Genomic DNA, 23,372 nt, shown 5'->3' with positions numbered 1-23,372 from the left:
TATATATATATACACTCATGAACATACAGGCAAATATCCTTTAAAAATTCATATATATGACAATACATTATGATCACAAAATATTAAAAGAAAATACTAAAATATTGAAGAGAAAGGGGAGAAATGTTTACATAAAAAGAAATCAGAACTATGTTGACCTCAGACTTTTCTGCTAAAACACTAGAGCAATGTCTGCATTTCTGATAGAATATGATGTCAAACTTTTATTTCTATACCTGGACAAAATTGCATATGCAGTGCAATCTCATTTGTGTTAAAATAAGCATAGAAAATATCTGAAAAGAAAAACACCAAATATCAATATGGATAATCTAGTTACATAAGAGAAACAATGTGTGTCGAATACGTAACAAGTCACAATATTAAGGGCGTTAGAAGTGTTACCACACTTGATCCTGTGAGGTAGAGATTATTATTTTTTTCTTTGTCACCCGATCTCACACACCTGTTACGGGGCAGAGCCGGACTCAGGTGCTTTCTGAGTAAGACAGTGTTTGGCTCCGTGCCCTGTCATCAGTTGGGGATTTAGACTTGACAGTGAGTGGCAGAGAGACCTACTGCCACCAATAACTGCAGCCCCAATTCAAAGTGGACCCAACGGTTAGCACTCTGGGCCACACTTGCAGCGGACCTTGGGACCTCAAACTTGACAAGAGAACAATTAATTGCATTCACAGCACTGGCTGATGTCTTTCTTCTGTAGGGAGTTAGCGAGTCCTCCCTGAAACACGTTCGGTTTCCCTGGATTTCCTCCAAAGGATGGCTATCATTGCTAAGTGGCTTTTCCAGCTCCAAGGCACCGTGAGTGACTTTTACAAGCATTCTGATCCTACACAGAGTTGGCATATCTTGGAATTTGTGCCACTGGACGTGACTGGGAGCTTTCTCCTCCCTCCTCCTTCCAGGGTCGGCCAGCAGTAATTTGGCCCCCTCTGTCTTCTGCTCACATTATCTCTGCCACGAGGCATTAACAACCACTTCACTGCACAGCTGCTAGAGGCTGGAATAATTAATTAAAATTTAAAATGAAACCATTTACAAGCTTTTGCATCTGAAACTATAGGAGTAGGTAACCTCTTCAAGGCATTTCAACCGATTAGCAAGGGAAAGATGACTTTTTTTCCCCCAAGAGTATATTAGTAATATAAAGTGCACATCCTAAGCATTGTGTGTGTGTATGTGTGTGTGTGTAATCAAACCACAAAAACTGACATTAAAGCAGAACAATCTTGTTATGTATAGCAAGATTTACCCAGAACATCAAAATGGATTCATGGAGGGAGAGTGAGAGCCAGGACGCCAAAGTAAAAACATCGATGAATAAAGGTGACCATTCAAGATGACGACCTGTCCATCTTCTCCTTGAATCAGGTGCCCAGCAACTCTGGTGCTGTCCAAATAACTGATGGGCAGAAACATATTTTTTATGTTTCGATTTTACGAGGTTTCAAGTAAGAAGTAAGCAAGCGAATGGCATGTGTTATAGATACCTGGTTAGCCAAATATTTTTCTTTTGACTAAGTGAAAAAACTGAAGTGGTTATGTGATTTTTTTCAAGGTCACACAGTGAGTGACTCATTTCTAAAAACAACTACTGTGGAAGGGCCCAGACTCACTTTCAACATTGGTACTTTCAGTTCTAACCAACTCAAAACTGATGGCTCCAATGGCCCTGGAAGGCTGTCCTTTTTTTTTTTTTTTAACTTTATTTCTTAAAATTTTTATTTCAATAGAGTTAGGGGGTACAAATGTTTGGGTTTTTTTTATTACATAGATGAATTGTATAGTGGTGAAGTCTGGGCTTTTAGTGTACCTGTCACCTGAATAGTATATATTGTATATAATAGGTAATTTTTCATCCCTCCGCCCCCTCCCAGCCACTCCCCTTCTGAGTCTCCAGTGTCCATTATACCATTCTGTATGACCATGTATACCCATCACTTAGCTCCCACTTATAAGTGAGAACATGTGGTACTTGTTTTTCCATTCCTGAGATACTTCACTTAGGATAATGGCCTCCGGTTCCATCCAAGTTGCTGGAAAAGACATTATTTCACTCTTTTTTTGTGGCTGAGTTGTCTTCCTTGTGCTTTCTGATCCCCAAGCACAAAGATAACCACAGACTTTGATAATTCACAACAATCTTAGAGATTCTTAATGTTCTGAGGTTTAGGGGAGAGAATGTGCCTGATCACTCTGTGTCAACTCTGTGACTGGTCCTGTGGTCTCTCTGTAAAAACTATTTCATTGAGTTTTTATAACTTCCACGGTAAGAGGCATTCCCATGTGGCAGATGGAGAAAGAGCCTAAGGGGTTAAGTAACTTGTCCAGAGTCATGGATCTGAGACTTTGAAATGTCTTCATGAGGCCATGTCATCGAGACATCTTACCAATAGGGTAGAGGCTCTTTGTTTGCACTGGTGTGAGGGGAATGCATAGTCCAAAACTGGGTCCTTGATAAAGCTTTTGTAAACTTTGCCCCTGTGTGGAGGTTTGCAGCTGGTGACAGGTTAAGCTAGTGGAATGCAGTGAAAGGTACCAATTCTGACTAATCAACTGGAGGCTTGGGCATGTCACCGTCACTGCTCTGATTTCATGGCTTTATGAGGTCAGAAAATGGGAGAGAAAGCAATAACCCTAGTTCTCCTGAGAGTTTAAAATCCCAAATAAACAGAGAGAGAGAGAGAGAGAGAGAGAGAGAGAGACAGAATATCAGTGAGTTGATAAGGAAAGTTTGCAGTACTGGCAAAAGACAGAGGTGACTCTAAAGGCTATAGAGAAAATGAAAATCCCATTCAATACATGCATAGTTTGGTGGTAAACAACGGGATGGGAGTAGATCTTAAAGAAAAGAGGAAGACAACAGGCTTTTGCTGAGGCAGAGGGAAAGGGGACTAATATTTATTGCACATTTTCCGACTGCCAAGGCACTTTGCCAGTGTGTGTATATTTCACTCACTCCTGGCATAACTAGTATCTGCTGCTCTATAAACTTTGTGTGCAAATATGGTGATATTTCTTTTATTTTTTCCAAGCAATCTTCAAGTCCTTACCTACAAGATTGGACAAAAATATGGTAGTATACCTTTAGGTCTGCCCATCAATTTCACCAGAAAGAAAGAGGGTTGTATGCAGTCTCCCCATTTTGAGTTAATCACCATTCCCACCCCAAGCTCTAGGCAACCACTAATTTACTTTCTTTCTTTTCTTTTCTTCTTTCTTTCTTTCTTTCCTTTTCTTTCTTTCTCTCTCTCTCTTTCTCTTTCTTTTTTTTATTGAGACAGGGTCTCGCTCTGTTGTCCCAGCTACAGTGCAGTGGTATGATCATAGCTCACAGCAGCCTCAAACTCCTGGGCTCAAGCGATCCTCTTGTCTCAGACTCATGAGTAGCTGGGACTAAGGTGCGCGCCACCACGCCTGGCTAGTTTTTTTCTATTTTTAGTAGAGACTGGGTCTCACTCTTGCTCAGGCTGGTCTCAAACTCCTGAGCTCAAGGGATCCTCCCGCCTCAGCCTCCCAGAGTGCTAGGATTACAGGCATGAGCCACCGCACCCAGCCTTGTTTCTACCATTTCCAGACATCTCATATAAATAGAATTATACAATATGTGGTCTCTGTGTCTGTTCTTTTTTTTCTTTTTCACTTCACATAATGTATTTGAGGTTCATCCACGATGTGGTATGAGTCACCAGTTTGTTCCTTTTTATTGTTGAAGAGTATCTCGTTGTATGAATATACCACGTTTTGTCTATCAGACTTGCATGTGGATATTCATATCAGCATTATTCATAATAGCCTCAAACTTTATAAAAAAACCTAAATGCCTTTTTAAATTGGTCTACATCTGTGGTTCTCAAGCCTGGCTACACGTGTTCATTCTGATTAAATGGGCTTAGGGCAGAGCTCCAGACACTGTTTCCAAAGCTTTCCAGGTGACTCTAGGAGCCATGAGAATCACTGTTCTACAAAGTCTGACAGATGATATTTGTCTCTTCCGCCTACATTGATGTTACAGTTCCTCCATCACACTGTGGTTCCATGATCCCCTTGCTTCTGAATTGGGCCTGGCCAAGGTTCCCCAAATTGAGCTCCATATTACAGAATTTCATTTGAGCATCAGACTTCGGACATACCCCTGCTTCCCTCTGAACCCCAAAGTCTTCCCTATATTCCCTTCTCAGGGTCTGAAGTCAGCAGTCAGCACATTCATTCCCTTAAACCCCCAAAACCCAAGAACATAGGACCACTTGATATACTTCCCAAGTGAGGCTGCAGATCCGACCCCCTCTCTGGGGAATGCTAACTTCAATGGCTCAAAAGTGATGTCCAATAGAACTACCATTGTACTTCTAATTAGAGGCTATTTTTATGACTCCAAGGTCCTCTGCCCCTCACCATTTCCTGTTTATTGTACACATTTCTTGATTAGTAAGACAGAAAAATCACCCCACAATATAAGTGTATTATTGTCCTCATTTTCACACACTGATCCTCAGCTAGGTTAATTGGCCAAGGACAGTCAATAATTGTAGATACAGCAATTCAACTCCAATCTTCTTGACTCCAAAGCCTGAGCATTTTCTACCACAATTTGTTGGCTTTTCCCCTCTTTGCTTCTCTGCAGAGCAAAGATTTCCACGTTCCCTTTAAAATGCAATTTATTTGTAAATACATTCTTGCAAAGCTCATTTTGTCTACCTCATTTTCTCTTTTCCTGTCTCACTCTTCTAAAAGAGGGTCGTTAAGAAGGTACATTCTGTTTCCAAGTCTGCTTTGCCTTGTACAAAAGGTCTCCCTCCAAAAACCCTGTGGAAGTGCCCTGGAGAGGTGCAATAATGTTCTTGTACCTTTCCTGTTGGGTCTGTAGAGTCCTATAGCTTTGAGCAGCACGTGAGTCCAATGCTACAAAATCCTACTTCTTGTCTCAGCCAGGTTGCAGCCCACAGACCCTCACTGTCCAGAGAAATGCAAATTAAAGGGAAACTTTATTTTTCATCAAATAAACAGCTAAATTCTGTTGGAGTCTGGTGAGCAAGGCAGGGAGGGTATTTCTCCATTTAAGCCCTTATCAGAGCCCTGCAAACACTTCTTCCCAATGTGGCTGGTTTTAAATTTTCTGTGGCAGGTAGAGGGATGATAATTGGGTCAGCCTCTCAGGGTCTCATTCCAATGCCCTTGCACAAAAGCTAACTTTTGTTAAATTTCACCCTTGCTATTGGGGGAACTTTCTAGAGGTCAAGTTTCACCAAATCTATGGTGATTGCAGAGCATGGATTTTGCTCCAAACCTTGGATCAAAACTTAGATCCCCTATTTACAAGTATATGGCATTGGACAAGTTATATCACCTCTCTGAGTCACAGATCCCCACCCACCTCTACAGCTTTATTCTAGCCATTGCCTCCTTTATTCTTTCTCTTTACCCATATCATTTCTAACGTATTACCTCAGGACCTTTGCATATACTGTTTTCTCTGCCTGGAACATTTGCAGAACATTATAGCTGAAAGAGGCCATTTTTGTCTATCTCCCTCATTTGTTAGATGAGGAAACTGAGATAAAGAGAGGGGAAATGACCTTTCCACGATCACCAGTGAATTAATGGCATTTGTCAGAGAATCATAGTTAAGAGAGCAGAGAGGGCAAGACAGGGAGCAGAGGGAGCATAACTGCCCCACCTTGGGAGAAGAGCTTTCTGTTTATGATCACCGGGAGTCTCAGCATCCCCAGCAATGTAGAGAAAGACTCATTCCTGTATCTGTTCTGTAGAGTAAGTACCACTTTGCCCATTTTGCATACCAGAAATCGAGGCTCAGAGAGATTGAGTAGCATTTCCAATGTACACAGCTGGTAACTGACGGAACTGGGATTTCATCCAGGGCTCTCTGCCTTGAAAGCCACGTTATGTAACCTAAAGGATGCATGTGTGCTGCAAAAACCCTACAGTGCTTTGCTTTCAACCAGCTACAAGCCTATTCTTCTCTCCAGGACCAGCTCATATTCACCACCTCCTTGAAAACCTTCCTCGACTCCCCGTCCTGAACAGACCCGCCTCTCGCCTCTGCACATCGTACGGTACTTTGAGTGCATCTCCGTGGAGCTCTCCCAACTCCATGTTATACTCTTTTTTTTTTGACCTGGATGTCTCTACCACTTGATCATAGCTTGTGGAGGACTGAGACCAGGCATGAACTTCTACATCTGTTCATTACAGACATATAAAACTATCCATGTCACTGGCAATCGGTAAATGGGTATAACTGGCATTGTATGTGCCCAGTTGGGCCCATTACATGTACTTGGCAAATACCTGCTGAATGTGTCACAAAGTTAGTGATGGTGGTTTTCTCTAAGAATTCCTTTTTATTCTGGGTGCATGTTGATTTTTTAAAAAATTAAAGGATCCCTAGGATTAATAGGAAGCCATTCTAGCTCATTAGGAGAGAAAAATCACAAGAAATCATGCCCACTATGCTGAAAAGGAAAACATGCTGACATTGAGATGAAAACAAGGCCATGAACACTATGGAGAGAGGCTCCTTCATTTTCCCCTCGACGTGGAGAACATTATGTGCTGCTAAGTATCTCGCACAGCATGAGTTTCTCAAAGAGAGAAATTTTTGTTCAACAGAAGGCATGGTTTATTCATCTCAGCATCCTAAACATCTCCCTGGGCCCCCACCTCCACCCCCAGTATCTGTCACAAAAACATGTATTTGATCCCAATAGGATTGGGAGTGTTTCAGCAGAGGAGCTGAGGGGTGGGATAATAAGGCATGTGGGGTCTTACAAATCCCTCCACCCCATGAATTTCCGTAGCAATTGCACCAGCTGCATCCACCCTGGCTCCCAAGACCTTCGGACCCTTTTGTCCCTGCAAATGCTTCCCTGGTGGAATCCACAAAAATCCTGAGTCACAGGAATGTCTACCCCAACAGAACAGTGCCAGGTGCTAAACCAAGAAAGACCGAGAAACAAGAGAAGAACCCTCCTCGGCCACGTACCAACTACCTAGCCAACTTCTCACAACCACCCTGCAGGGTCCCATTAGTTCAATTTTACAGAAATGTAAACAGTATTCCCCGGGACACAGAAAAGATAGAACAGAGAACAGACACAGGTTGGTCTGATTCACCACTAATGGCTTATAATAATTCAGCAAATGTATCATTTACTTAACCATTTCTGCTCTGGTTAAACATTTATGTTAAGTTCTCCTTTTCACTATTGTAAATAACACCACAATGGGATTTTTAAAAGAATATTATACAAAACACTTTGGCTGCATTTAGGATTCCTGCCTTGGAGGTAGAATTATCCAATTAAGAAGCGTGGCTATTTTTAAGGCTTTTGATATACATTGCCAAATTGCTTTCCAAAAGGGCTGCACAAACTCACACTTGCCTCTAGCAGTGCACGAAGAGTATCAATTTTACCACACCCCCATCGGTTTGGGTGTTCTCATCTTTTGGAAATGTTACACGTTCGCCAGCTGAAAATAGTATTGCCATTTTAATTTGCATTTCTTTGATTACTAGTAAGGTTGAACATTTTCCCATATGTTTTTAAAGCCATTTTGTTTCCTCTTTGTGATTTTTATTTTCCTGTCTCGTTTAGTCTTTGGGATCTTAGTGATTTTTGTAATGATTTTATAAGCTCTTTATGTTACAAATATCAAGCCTGGTTTGTCATCTTTGCTTAGAATATTGTCCCATCTCGCTTCTATTTAACATTTTTTAAGCCAAAGACTTATTAAAAAATGACGAAATGCATCAATCTTTTATTTTGTGATTTTTATCCACCCAAAGTCCTCTCTGTTTCAGCAACTTGATAAACATTCGATTTTATTTTATTCTGGTGATTATTTTTATTAAAAATTTTTAACTCTTTTACTCTATCTGGAAGGCATAGTTTTGTTTCTTCTGGATGCAAGGATTAACCTGCGTTGGTGCCAAATTGCTAACCAACGTTTGTCCCCGCAGTGGGTACTGAAAAATCCCCCATTTTCTCTGTGGCTTGTTATCATATATGAAGGTCTTATTGCTGAGAGTAACTGTTTTTCATCCTTCCCTTCTCGAGCTGTGCAAGGGCCTCTGCAGATGTCCTTTTTTCTCTTTGTTCCACCCACCACCACCTACTCAGTTCCTCCTCCAGCAGGGGCCCCACAGATATCCTTGGACTTCTAGCCAAAGAGTTTTCCATCTTGAATTTTTTTTTATTTCTTCATTTGCAATGCCAGACTACATTCTTGGAGGCCTCAGCCTCCCTGAGCAATTCCACCTGGGAAACACAGCAAGTAAGTGCCTGTGGGAAGGCTGCTTTTGAACCTGCCAAGAATTGCCCCCATCAAAGCGCTCTCTCTCTCTCTAGCCTGGACAAGACTCAAGGTGGAAACAGCCTGCACATGCTTCCAGAGAAGTGCTGCAGACTCTGAGAACCACAGAGCCCTCATCTTAGGCCAAGACTGGGGAAAGAATTTACTCCCATATAAGAAAACTAAATCCTTATCTTCCCAAAGACAGAAAGCAATAAATAATGTCCAAGAAAGAGTAATCAAGAAATAGTAATGTATGCATTTTTAGAAATACAGTATAGAGATAACTTTCTGGAAGAAGGAGCTGACCATTAAAAGTCCTTGCCTTTGGGGAGGTACCCAAGAGGGGTGACACGGAGACTGGGAAAGGAAGACTTCTGTTTTTCCTTATAAAGCTCATTCATACTTTTAACTATGTGCATGCAATTGCTTTGATATAATAAAATAACATATTTTAAGAATCATCTATTGAAGATGACAATGCAAAAGCAAAACAAAACACATAACTTTTTAATCTGATGTCTAATGAGCAAAACTGAATCTTTCTTTTGTGATCTCATATCTTAATAACAGAAATCCTTACTGTCCAAGACTGCAGATGGAGATGAATTACAGTTTAGAAGATTGATCTCAATGTTGTCAAATTATCCTTTTAAAGACAAAATTATTGCTTTTCTTTATCTTTTGCCTCTTTTCTTTGAAAGGGATTATTTCTGTCTCTCACAAACTAAACTCTCCACTCTTAGAGAGAAGGGCCAATGTCTCTGGTTTCATTATACTCAGTACATATCACATGGTTTTATGTTTGTAATCTACTGTACTCAATGAGTATTTGTTGAATCATTAAGAGAAGAGAAAGGGAGAGGATGGAAGAGGTGAGGAGAAAGGGAGGGGAGGGGAGGGGAGAGATTATTATTCAGACAACCAAGAGGAACTCTGTCCCTAGTTCCCTCCACTTGCAAGATTTAAAACAATTTCTCTCTTCCCCCTCCCCTGTTTCATTGTAGAAGTAGACACAGGTGATGACAAATGACAACCCACAATGCAAAATTACCATGATGGGGAAGAGAGCTCAGAATTATGCAAGTAGTTATATCAGTGTTTATACAATTTTATGGATCAAATTCCACTTTAAAGAAATGGAAGAAAGATCTTACTCTTCTTAAAAAATAAACAAGTACATACACAGGTTTTTTTCTTCTATTTTATGTATTGGTTGCCTCACAAGATTTTTAAAGACTTCTTATTTTGAATTATTTATAGACTTACAAGAAGTTTCTAAAATAGTCCAGACAGGTCCCATGTACCTATCATTCAGTTTCTCTCAAAGGTGGGCATCTTACATAACTATAGTACATGACCCAAACCAGGAAATTCGCATTGGCACAATCCCACACAAGACTTTATATTCAGTGATGGGGGAATTATGGATTCTTGACAATGGAGTTTGTGGGTGGCCATGCACAAATCCATGACCACGGACTCACCAAGTTAAAAGTTCTTGCCAACTCCTCTCCTCAGGGGAAATGGCTAAGAGAGATGTTCATGAGAAAGAGGAACACATCTGGGATGGGCTGAAGGAAGTGGAGGGAAGGCTCTGGAAATGGGGATTAAGAAATGAGACAAATTATGAACCCAGAGGGAAGATTCATTATGTTGCAAGAATATTTAAGGCAAGTACACAGAGGCTTCCTGGTATCTAGGTTGAGGTGGGAGGGTAAAGAAGAAATCCCATGGCCATGCATAGGGTGGGAGTGCAAGGCATGGGTGCACCCAGGGAGAGTGAATTAGAAGGAAGAGAATAGAGAGGGAGTTAATGTTCTCTCTGTAGCTTAAAGCTGAAATGAGCAAGGATTAACTTTACATCTCTCAACTGAGTGATCATGGTGAACGTAGCACAACTATGCTTCACACTGGGGATTTCCATTACATGTTCCCTTTCTCCCTCCCTCCCTCCCTCCCATCCTCCGTTCCTCCCTTCTTCCTCCTTCCCTCCCTCCCTCCCTCCCTCCTTCCTTCCTTCCTTCCTTCTTTCCTTTCTTCCTTCCTTCCTTCATAAAAATATTTTTTGAGAACCTACTCATTGGGCCAGAACATGGAAGGAGCGTAGATCCTACTATAGACCAAGTTGAAAAAGTAAATAGGATAGAGGTCCTTCTGTCCTTCATTTCTTAACAAAAAAAAACAGTTTTTAGAACCTACTCACTGGGCCAGAATATGGAAATACTATGGATCCTACTATGGACCAAGTTGAAAAGTAAGATATGAGAGAATTTCTACCTTTCAGGATCTTCCCAGCTAGTGGGCAAGGCAGCAAGTCGGCAAGCATGACACAGTCTGATGAGGGGTCTAATATACACAGTGCAGTGAGAGCTAAAAGCTGTGTTTGAGAAAGGAGAGAACTGAGAAACGGGGCTAGAAACTCATGAGAGGGCTGTGGGTGTCCGGATCTAGAATTTGGACTTTCAGGGACGTTGCATGAAAGCCAATACATTCTGGCTGCGCCGTGTAGGTGTTCAAGCTGCCTCACGTCAATTTATAGCTGGTATCAACCCCATTCTTTTCAGGCACTGAGCATCTCAGGATTGGTTTTCCTCCCTGGATGATTGGCAACTTGTTGTTTTGCCAAATTGTTTGGGGACATTCGAGGGTGGTAGAGATGCCGTTTTCCTCTCATTATGAATCACGAAGAGAACTCCTGGCTCTTATCTCAATTTTCCAAGTCTCCATAGAGGGGACCCACCTGGGCAGGCTGATTTAATTAATGTCTGTGTTATCTATCTGCTACTTTTAAGGCTGTTGTCATGTTGTTGATATTAAGGCTGCATGATGATACGCCTGCAGGCTACACCTGCCAGCAAACTCCCATCTACTGACATCCTCAGCCACAAAACTTAGAGGCAACACAAGAGATGTTTTGATTCCGAGGATATTCATATCTGATTCTGAGAGAGCTGGCTACAGATGAGTTTGGGTCTCATCAATTCCTACCCCACAGTTTTCTTTGTAATAGATCTCTTGGGCTCGCAAAACCATAGTCACCAGCCCACACCCATTCCAGGCCACAGAAAGTGTTTATGATCATGCACTCTCAGTACATGGCATTTGGTAGACATGCAGCACCATTAATCTACCAGCTTCTTCCTACGTGAAGTTATGAAATATTGAAAACTGGGTATGGATTATAAGAAAGGATATAGTGAAGGCAATCATAGTGCAAGGATCTAGATGCCGCACATTTTATTTCTCATCAACATCAGAATAAATCTTCAAGTTCCATGAGGTTGAAGAGAGCTGGTGAGAATCTTTGGCTCTGGAGTTGGGAAGGAAGCCAGTCTGAGTTGGATTCTAACACTTATCAGCTGTGTGGCCTTGGTCAAGTCACTTAATGTCAGTGTCCAGTACTAAATGGGAGTGCTATAACCATCATCATCATCATCATCATCAAAATCATGACAACCATCATCATCAACATCGTCATCACCATGACCACCATCACCATGACCACCATCATCACCACCATCATCAGCTGTAACCCAATAGATTTAGGCTAGGTTAGATTCCTCTCCTGGGGACTTCCCAAACACCCTAAATTCACAATCATAGAATGTGTCAACATTTTACAACTAGATTCCTCAAGGGAACTAGCAAGATAGTCTTGTTTACTGTCATGACCCCATTGCCTAGAAATGTGCTGGGCACCCTGTAACACTGCTCAACATATTTTAAAATGAATTAATGACTAAGTAGACAAGAAGAGAACCAACTCTCACTGAGCACCTATTATATGCCATATGCTTTAAATTCTTATTTCTAATCCTCAAAGGAACCTTGAAATGTTTCTATTTCCATTCCTTTTTTGTTTGTTTGTTTTGCCTGGAGTAATAAAGACCTTGCAAAGTTAAATGACTTCACCAAGGACACACAATTTATAAGTGAGAGTGACTATATTCAAACATAGGATTGGCCAATGATCTCTTCATACCAGGATGACTCCCTAATGAACCAGAAAATGTATTTATTCAGAACCTTATTTACCCTGACCATTCTGGGCAATCAAATTTTTGCTGTCTCTAAATGGAGTTGCAGGGGAGGGGCACTAAAATTGGGGAGTGGATGGCAGATGTCCAAATGGTGTCAAAAACATTAAATTACATAGCCTTAGGGCCACTAAGATTTTCTAGTCAAATTCCCGCCTTTCAAAATTAAGAAAATGCACAATATTTTTTCCATTTTCAAAACTATCCATTCACACAGGGCATGCTGAGAAATCTGGTCATGATGTTTTTTTTATTTACAGAGGGCGGCTTTTGAAATCACAGAGTTCTTTGCGAAGAAAAACCAATAAAATAAAGTATTTAAACTGGGTTTTCCTCCAAAAGGCACATAATGAACAGATTTCAGATTTTATCAGCCTCTAAATAGCACAGAAGAGAGTCTAAAATATTAAGAAGAGAGGGAGCTTTTCCAAGCTAAAGGTCAAGTTAAGGGCTTTTACATAAACGTTTGATCCCAGGTGGACACGCGTACAGAGGTGGCAACACCTGCAAAGACATCTGGGCTGTTTCTGAGAACCACAATATTTAAATTGGCAGAAATGACACCTGGAGGACATTTCTGCCAACATTCTTCTATTTTATAAAAAGGAGTTATCAAAATAAAATGGTGTTGTTGTAAAGGTAAAGCCTCACATAGTAAGATCAAGAGAGCTGAATTCTAGAGATAACGATGGTGGTGATAATGTTGATGATGGTGTCCAACTCTTAAGCACGTATTAATACTATACACCAGATATTGCATCCTAATCACTACCCTTAGATGCTATCTACTTAACGCCTTATGAGTTGGGTACTGCTAGCCCAATCTTAGTGTTCAGCAAAGAGAGTCCCAGAAGTTAAATAACTTGCCGAGTAATTAATAAGAAACCAGATACAACTTAGATCAGCTTAATTGCATTCAATTACCCTATGCAGCATCTCCAAGTCACTCTCCAGAGTTATAACAAAGTATCTCACATCAATAGCAGCAATGCTAGAAAGAAAACATTATCCTGGGAAGGTCTGCCAATTGCCTAAATTTACACTCTGTTCTAAGCAAAGGGAATTTAGAGGCAAATTAATCTTTAAGGAGCTCCCAGTCTAATAAGGAGAAAGACATTCAAGCAGATGATTATAAAACAATATGCTATAATTTCAATAGTGGATATTTATAGGCCATGAGAAGGAGCATCTAATCCAGCTGGGAGGGTCGGGAAGATTCTGAGTCTTGAAGTATGAGTAGAGCCAACCAGATCTAGAAGAAAAGTCATTTCAGCAGAGCAAAGAGACAGCCCGTGTGGTAGTAACAGCATGATGGATGCAGGGGGAACCTCCAACAGCCTAACTTTCCTAGATTATAAAAAGGCTGAGAATGATAAAAGACAAGTATGGCAAGGTTACAGAACAGGTGAAGGAAGTTGTTATAAGACATCTTTTTATTCTGCAGGGAAGGGATCTTATTAAAAGGTTTAAACAAAAATTTAGATATTCTGGCTATTATAAGAGTGGGTTGAGAAAAATCTGTATTAACTCAGGCACGAAATGATGGAAACTTGAACAAAGACAGTAGTCATCTCTTCTGCCAGTAGACTGAGGTCATGTCTTCTTCAGTCCTTCCTGTCACTTGTCCCCGGACCTACCCTAGATACCAGGTGCTCATATACAAATACGTGGAATGAATAAACTAGTACTATGGATAGAGATTTGGAATTCATGTTTAAGAAATAGAGCATTAAATTGGAAGAGAATGGAAATAGATTAGATATGGATGGTGAGAAAGAGTGAAACTGAGGCAGCTTTTAACATCTCCAGCTTTGGAGTGAGCCAGCTCCGGTTTAAAACTTCTGCCTCTGAGCTTGAATGGTAGTTTTTTGGACAACAGAAGGAGTGAAAGATGACGGTGATGGCTTAATGTGGACGGACCTAAAGATAGAACTCATTCCTTGTATGTATATGAAATAGAGAGACATAGAGTCCCGGAGACTGAAAGCAAGAGAGAAGAGACAGAAAGAGTCAGAAAGAGAGAATGTATTTTAGAGGGAGGCAGATCTTAGAGGCTGAAAAGTGCATGAAATAAAAAGGAAGAAAGAGGCCCAGACAGAAAGAGAATGTTGGGGGTGGGGAGAGAATGAGAGAGGACAGATGGAGAGAGAGAAATTGAGTTGAGGGTGAAGAACAGAGAGGAAAAAGAGGATGGAGGAGAAAGACCTGGTGAGAAGCAGAATGAGAACAAACTAGCAAGAGGGACGGGTGAGAAGGCAGCGAGAAGGTGAGGGGATGTGACAGGTGTCAATGGCGTCCTCTACCTGGTAAAGCCAGGTATACAAGTATGTGGTTGTTATTAAGCAGATGAACAGGCTCAGAGGCTGAGGAGGATGAGCAAAGAAGAAAGAAGGAAGATACAGAAAAGAAGAGAAAAATAAAAGAGGCCCCTGCCGGGAGGAGAGGGGCACAGAGGCTCTCTTGCTGCGCAGCCAGCGCAGGGAGGTTCAGGCTTGATCCTCCGTTACCTGGTATCAATCTACTGGCCCATTACAAGACCACGTTGCCTCTGGGCACTCCTGCTCAACAAGACGCCTAGCGCTTAACAAGCCTGGAAGGGACCATTTCTTCACTTGCAAAAGTCTACTTTTTTCACTTTGCCCCCAAGGTGTCCATGGAGAATTCACTGGGAAGCTCCAGAGACAGCAGAATTTTGATGTCACATCAGAAGGATTTGCCCCCCACCCCCAAGATTCCATTTGGTTCTGGACGAGGTGATTAGCTGGGCCAAGAGACCCCTTTCTGGCAAGAACGTCATGGCAATTGCTGACAGCCCTCTGCACGATGGATGATAGAGTCCAGAAATAACAAGAATAATGAATAAGCGATCAGTCTATTCTTGGGTCTGCTATTACCGCCCTTCTAATTGGGTGCCTCAGAGTCTCCTGGGATTCCCTACATGATAGCACTGTTCCCAGACAGACCTAGCAACCAAGGCTGGAGATATAATATTAATAACTCACCACAAACATTCCGATCGGAACTGATGGCCATGTGGGAAGCAGTGACAAGTGGTCCTATTGTCTCATCTCCCCTCTCCCAAAAATCGGTGATGGTTGGACATGCCAAGTTTTTGCCCAGAGAATAGACTTGAGTTTGAATCCCAGTTCTGCCAATTCCTAGCTTCTTGGCTTTGGGCAAATCACTTCATCACTCTGAGCCTCACTTTCCTCATCTAAAATTAGGGTTAATAGTTCCCATCTCATATCATTTTTGTGAAGACTGCTGCTAATGTATGCAAATTGCCTGGCACATAGTAGACTTTCAATAAATGATAGTTATTAGTATTATTATTAGAGAGGGCATCTTTGGCGAGGACGCAAGACTGGCAGCCTGACAAATAAGAAGCCAGAGCTACATTTTGAAAAACCACCACCGAAGTATGCAGTCGCCCTAATTAGAATTCTCATTAAGTTTCGATAATGAGAAATGTGTGAGAAGACACTTTTCAATCTCCCAAGAGAGAACAGAAAGTGGGAGGATTAAAAATAAAGTGAAAAAAGAATAACTTTCAGTGGTATCTCATTTTTGTCTTCTTGATCTTGGTGAGCGTTAAGAGAAATTGCATGCAACGCCCCTCGTGTGCTCACCTTTTGTGCTAATGGGGTGTTTCATAATACTCTTGTCTAGGGATAATTAGTGCCCGAATGGATATATTTCCCTCCTAGCTCAAGAACTGATCGACTCACAAAATAATTGAGTACATCCTTAGTACAGGATGGAGCAGGATGTGGACAAGGGAGTTTAAATAAGAGGTTCTGGATTAACGCTGTAATTGGCAGACTTGCCCCAGGGCACCCCTCTATATGAGGTTTGTCATGTAACATGGGTACAAAGTAAAAGCTTAAAGAGACCACCCGAGGGTAAGCAGCATGACGCCAGGGCCCTTGAACTTCTGTACTGTCATGAGAGAATAAGGGTTGTGATTGCTGGAAGGGCTAATGGCTTTGTTTTAAAGAGTAGCGAAGGGCTGGACACATAATCAAGTCATAGATAAAGAAACTCCATGCATTTGAGAAATTTTTCAAGTCCTTATACTGCTATCTCCCTTGTCTATTTAGCCAGATGTTCCCATACGCGTTGATACACTGTCATGACAGTAGGAAAGATACACCTCATAATATAGTTGACCCTTAAATGATGCAGGGATTAGGGGATTATAGGAACTGACCCCCATGCAGTCAAAAATCTGCATATAATGTTTTACTCCCCAAAACTTTACTAATAGTCTACTGTTGACTGGAGGCCTTACTGATAACATAGTCAATTAACACATGTATTGTATATTATATGTATTATTTACTATATTCTTACAATAAAGTTAGCTAGAGAAAAGATAATGCTATTAAGAAAATCATAAGGAAGAGAAAATATATTTACTATTCATTAAGTGAAAGTAGATCATCATAAAGGTCTTCATTCTCATCGGCTTCATGTTGAGTAGTCTGAGGAGGAGGAGGAGGGGAGGGGATGGTATTGCTGTCTCTGGGATGGGAGAGGTAGAAGAAAATCCACATACAAGTGGACCTGCCCAGTTCAAACCCATGTTATTCAAAGGTCAACTGCATTTCCTTTCATTCATTCATTCAACAAATATTTATTGAATGCCTACTGTGTTACAGGCACTGTGGGAGGTGCTGGAGATACAGCAGCAAAGATGTGCACCCTCACGGAGCTTCCGTTCCAGTGAGAAGAGACAGACAATAAGAGTAAACACAAGTAGGTAAATTATGCAATAGGATAGAAGCATAAAGAGCAGGTTAGGACAGATCAGCAGGTTGGGGGAGACATGGGAAGGGCAGGGTGAGTTGCAGTATTGACAGGGTGTCAGGCCTCGCTGAGAAGGGGAAACATGAGCAGAGATTCTAAACAGGTGAAGGAGAGGGCCAGGGGAGGAAGACTGATCACAAAGAGGGATCCTGCAGGGTTTCCCACCCTGGACACTGCTGATATGTGGGAACAGAGAATTCTCTGTTGTAGTAGGAGGAGGGCTGTCCTGTGCCTGGTAGGATGTTTAGCAGCATCCTTGGCTTCTACCTACTGCCCCCAAGTTCTGACCTCCCTGAAGTAGGGAGGCAAAATTGCCCAGTTGGGAATTACTGCCAAAACGCTCAAGGCGAGCACACACTTGGAGCATTTGTGGTACAGCAACGAGGCCAGCGGTGGCTGGAGCAGAGTGAACAAAGGAGTGAACAAATAGTACAACCGAAAGGCAGAGCGGGAATTGGAGGCCAGATCATAGAAGGTCTTTTCAGCATTTTTTTTTTTTTAAAAAGGGCTTTGATTCTACTTGCAGTAAAATGAAGGGAACTGAAGGAAGAGTGACATGATCTATCTTGAGGGAACATGCTATGTGCCAGGCATTGTTGCAAAACCCTTTACCTACCTTGTAACTGGCCTCAGGGCACAAAGCTGGGATTGGGACTCAGTTGTCTCTGGTCAAGTAGGAAGTAGACTGGTTACATCTCCTGTGACCTGCCCCTACTTTGTCACTAAGTAAAGAGTCAGATTGCTGGGTGAATATCCCAGTCCTAGAATTTCTACTTGAGATCCAGGCTGGTGCCAGCAAGCAAGGGGATGTTGTGCTGCACTGGGTTGCCCTACAAACCAGAGCCTGAGCAAGGTGCTGCATGCAGGTAGTCATTCCGGGAAGGCATTCTAAGGAAAAGGTAGAAGGGCTGGGAAGAATAAAACAGGGGAGGAGGAAAAGCCAACCCCAGGGGGTTTTATGGACCTGATAACCATTGTGAGCATGTGAGTTTTGGTCCACTAGGACCCTCTGAGGAGCTGGTAGAAATCACTCAGAATGGTCTACCCAAGAGATGGAGAGGGGGATATGCACCTCTGGTTTCCATCTGCCATTGGGCAAGGTTTGGGCCATGGGGTGTTAACCCCCTCCCACTTCCGCTTTGCACACGCCTCCTCCATGGTGAAGGAAGCAAGGCACTGAGGCAGATAGCAAGAGCTCTACAGTACACCTGGGCCAGGTGCAATCTCGTTACACCTGCACAGCTGGTTGCCATGGCAACAGAAGGAGTAAAAAAAAAAAAAAAGTTGTCCAAAAGCAGGTGAAGTAGAGCTCAAGAAGTACCTCATACAAGAGATGGGATGAGGGGTTGAAATAGTCCCTGGAATGTTGGCTGTCTGCAGTCCCTTTGCCCCTGCATTTAGAGAGGTGGAAGCTGGGGGTGCAGCATCTTCACACACAAAGGCCATCATCTTCGATTCTCAGAGAGCCTATTAGACTTTCTCATCTACCATTTTATCTGTTCCTCACAGAAATCCTGCGGAAATACAGGGCAGGAATGCAGAGCACCTATTTTGCAGATGAAGAAAGATACTCAGAGACCTCACACAACTAGGTAAGGGGTACACAGAGCACTGGTGGCGGAGCCACGCTCAGGTCTCTGTAAGCGATTCTCAACAGTGCTCTGCCAATTACTTGCATCAGAATCTCTGGTGTGCTTCTTAAAATGCAGATTCCTGGGCCCCCAGAGCTCCTGAATCATGGTGCTCGAGTCTGAGAAATACTGTTTATACAAGTCACTAAGGTTGGCCTCTCCATCTGCAACAGCTGCCCTTGACTTCACAATAAAATGACCGAGTGAGTTCCAGCCAACCGACTCTGCTTCCAGGGCCCTGGATATAGATCTTTTCCAGCCCAAAGCTAATCATCTCCCAGAATCCTGGAATGAAAAAAGTCAGTTGGTTGTTATTATATAAGTACCTTGTGGGTACCATTCCCAGAGTAAGGCACAATGGAGGTGGGAGGGTCAGAGGAATAAGAAATTTATGAAGGCAGAGTTCCTGGCCCAAAGGATCAGAGCAGTCCAGAAAGATCACTGAATGCAACCTCTATATCATCTGAATGAGAAAAACATTGTCCAAGATCATGCAGCTAGTTCCAGAGCTAGAATTAAAAGCAAGAATTTTCTGGCACCTATCCTAATGCTCTTAGGAGTCCACTCATCTGCAAAATAGCAGGGAAATCACCTCTGTTCCCCACCTCCCCAGTGAAATTAGGCATAAATTATTTTCCCATTCCCGAGGGCTACCACACAGGACCGCTAGTTGCACACCCCCCTGCTCCACCCCCAAGCTTTAGGTGATGCTCTGGATGATTTTCTGTTATCTCCAAGTCTCCTTCGATCACACCTGAGGTTCTGGGTCAAATTCAATTCCCCAGAACTTCATAGACCATGCACCCTTCATAAGGTACCTTGGAAAACAGCAGCAGGAGGCAGGAACTTCAAAGGGTAGCTGGTTGGATATCCTCCAGTTGATATAAAAACTAGATATGTATGTGGTGAGGGTAGGAGGATGCAAGATAGAAATGCAGAAGTGAAGTGAAGGAGGAAGGACGTGGAGTGGAAGGAAGAAGAGGAGATGCAACCAAGACAAAAACAGAGACATAGAAGAGGAGACAGAGAAAGGAGAGAAAGAATGTTCACAGAAGAACAGTCTGCAATTTATGTGTCTGCCTCCCCCACTAGATGCCAAGGTCTTGAAAGGCAGTACCTGTGTCTGATTCATTTCAGTGCACCATTGCTTATCCCTGAGTTTGACATACAGCAGATGGTCAGTATATATTTGTCAAGTAAATCAGTGAATATAAAGACATCTCAGCCTACGACAAATCTACAGAAAATGCATCGTTATTCCTGTTTTATACGTGACAAAATTTAAGTCAAGGAGGCTAAATTGATTGCCCAAAGTGACGCGGGCTATGCCAGGCTGGCCCCAAAACCATTCCCCAAATGCCTCCTATTAGCCATATTTTTGAGAGGCAAATTCTCCAAACATCCAAACATCTATGAACCGAGAAAGACTTGTCTTACTTGCTAGGACTAGTTGGGCCAGGGCTAATGCCCCCAGAAGTCAGGAAAGGAAGGTATAACCAACATAGCTGGTGCTTCACCCAGATATCCTCATATCCTTTTCCCTATTTCTATGCACCTCTCTTCCAGACTCCGTGCACCTTTAATTCTAACTACCAGCACCCGAGACCCACTTCGAGAACTTTTCCCTCAACCTGCAGTGAGCCAGAGTTCCTGGGGGTTCCCAACCCTTTGGCTAATGACTAGTGGGCATGGAATAACAAAAGCCCAGCTCCCTTGCTTGGGATGGGTGCAAATTCTACAGAGTTATACACACCGGAGATACCCTCTGAGAGACGTTGCTTGAAATTATACCCTTGCTTGGGTTCTTCCGCTTCTGTCTAAGCAACATTCCCATGTCAGTTTCTCTAAGTATTCCCACTGTGCACATGAGTTCCTGTCTCAGGATCTGTTGCTGGAGACCTCAACAAAGACAAAAGGGAAAAACCAAGTTAACTCCATCAGCTAATTCTTAATGAGTGGGAACCAACGATAAGCAAATACTTCATATTAATAACAGCTCCAGTTTACTGAACATCCACCATGATTAAATGTTTTGTATACCTTATCTCAAATGCTTAAATAGCACTACAAGGCTGGTATGATTGTGTTTGCTCTAGAGACAAGAAAACTAGGCTGAAAAGTTCAGTATCTTCCCCAGGGTCGCATAGCTAGAAGTGTTAGAGAGAGGATTCGAATCCAAAGTTATCTGGCATTGAGATTCCCCCCTACCCGTGAGGCCTCTTTTTATCTCTTTATGACGTTTGTTTATCCATTGTCTGTCTTCCATTTTCCTTATTTTAAATTTTTTTTTTTTTTGGAGGAGGAGGAAGGGGAGAGGAATCAGCAGAGGGATGCTTGTCTCCTCAAAGCCCTGCACAGAGTAGATGCTCTGTATTTGTTGAATGAATTACTAAATGAGGTGCTTTGAGCAGAACGAAGCACTCAGAGTGTTCTCTAAATTTTGTCCAAAATTATGTTGACTCAGTGTAAGAAAGAATGAAATACCCATGATTCTCACGGCAAATAATGAGACCCAAGATAAAGGCTGGTGTTGACTTATGGTACCCTAAATCTGGGAATTCAACAGATGTCTAACTTGTAGAATTCTGGTACATTCAGCTCAACAGCCTTTGATAAATGGACAGCGAACACATAAACAAAATTACAGCATCAAAAACAACTTCGAATGGCCAGAAAATAAGGCACCTGCGTGTCATAAATTGCCTCTTTAGAGTCTTCCCATCTTGTGCCTTTTAAGATGAAAACAAAGAAGTGTTCTATTAGGATGCTGAGATTTTTAAAAAAATGAGTTGCCCTTTTATAATGTTTTAAAAAGAGGCATTATAAGATTTGAATCTAACTGAAACCTCTGAACTTACAAAGAGGAAAAATTCAAGAGGATGTGACAAAATTATTTCTAGCAACCGTGACATTTCTTGATGTGAAATGCTTTCTTTGAACTGTACAACACAGCACGAGTTAGGATTTGGGATCTGACAAGAAAATAAGTGAGATGCCAAGCTGATGATGAAGACATTCTTCTCCTGCAAAGGTTTTACTGCAATAACTGGATCCAGATAGTACCAGCAACTTCAAGAGGGTTAAGTGGGATGCTATAAATGGTGGAACCAGACAAACCTGGGTTTAGATGATCACTCGGCACCTGCCCTGTGACCTTGAGTAAGTCACTGACCCTCTCAATGTCCTTATCTATAAAATGGAGTTACTAACCCTTTCGGGGTTACTGGGAGGATTAAAGATCAGGTATGTAAAGTTCCTACCACAGTGTAGAAGTTTAGTTAAGATGATGATGATGATGATGATGATGATGACGATGATGATGATGATGAAGAAGGTAACAGATGACATTTATTTTTTATGTGCCAAATAGTGTTCTAAGTTCTGTTTTATCTTTTGTAATTGTTCAGGAAATTCTACCTACTCTAACAGATAAACCCTGAAATCTCAGGGCTTAACACAATAGAAGATTATTCCTTACTCACATAAAGTTCAATTGGAGGTGAGGGAAGTCACTGCTCCACAAAATCATTTAGAGACTTAGCATGACTAAGGCTCTGTCATCTTCAGCATGTGGTTTCCAAGGTTGCCCTGGATGTTGGCATCCATCCAGCAGATTGGGGAAAGAGTTAGGAGGTTCATGCTGGAGGATTTTATGGGCCATGTCTGAAAGGTCCATATCATTTCTACCCACATTGTCCAAAACTCAGTTGCATGGCGTCCACCCAGACACCAGGGGAGAAGGGTTGGGAAGCAAAGCTCCTGCATGGGAAGCCACAAGTCTTCATCATATCTTTGTTGGATAATCAGCTCTCTTTACCACTCAAGCATTGCCTAGTAAAGACTTCACACAATAATCCTGAGGGGTGTGTACCATTACCATCCTTAGTATTGAAGATGGAGAAACTAAGGCACATAAAGTAATTAGTGGTAGGGCAAAGATTTGATCCCAGGATAGTTAGTTGACTGTCTCTCTGACAGTCACAACTGTACTCAGATACCTACTACCCACAAACACCTGAAAGCTCAGACTCTTGCAGTGGAGGGAACTTAGATATCACCCGTGGCAGGCAGCCTCTCAGACGGCCCCAAATGATCCTCACCATTTATCTTTTCAGTCTTCTGAAATTCTTTCCCCTTGAGCAACTTGCTTCTAACCAACAGAATATGGCAATGTTGAATGGATGTCACTTCTGTCGTTTCAAAAGATTGTGACTTCTATTTGCTAGAAGACTCTCTCTCTTGCTGTCTTTGATGAAGCAAACTGCTATACTGGAGAGGCCCAAATGGCAAGAAACAGAGAATGACCTCTGGCCAAGAGCCAGCTAGGAACTGAGGGCTGCATCCAACAACCCCTGAGGGACTGAGTTCTGCTTACAAGCATGTGAGTGAGCCTGGAAACAGACCTTCCCCCAGTTGAGCCTTCAGATGATACTGCAGCCCTGGCTGACATCTTGCTTGCAGCCTCATGAGAGACCCTGGAGCAGAGGACACAGCTAAGCCATGCTCAGATTCCTGCCCCTAGAAACTGAGACAAAAAATTTGTGTATTTTTTTTTAAG

This window comes from Propithecus coquereli, unplaced genomic scaffold (genome assembly GCF_000956105.1).
Source record: "Propithecus coquereli isolate 6110/MARCELLA unplaced genomic scaffold, Pcoq_1.0 Scaffold27, whole genome shotgun sequence".
Lineage (NCBI taxonomy): Eukaryota > Metazoa > Chordata > Mammalia > Primates > Indriidae > Propithecus > Propithecus coquereli.
Note: the sequence above shows the minus strand (reverse complement) of the source record.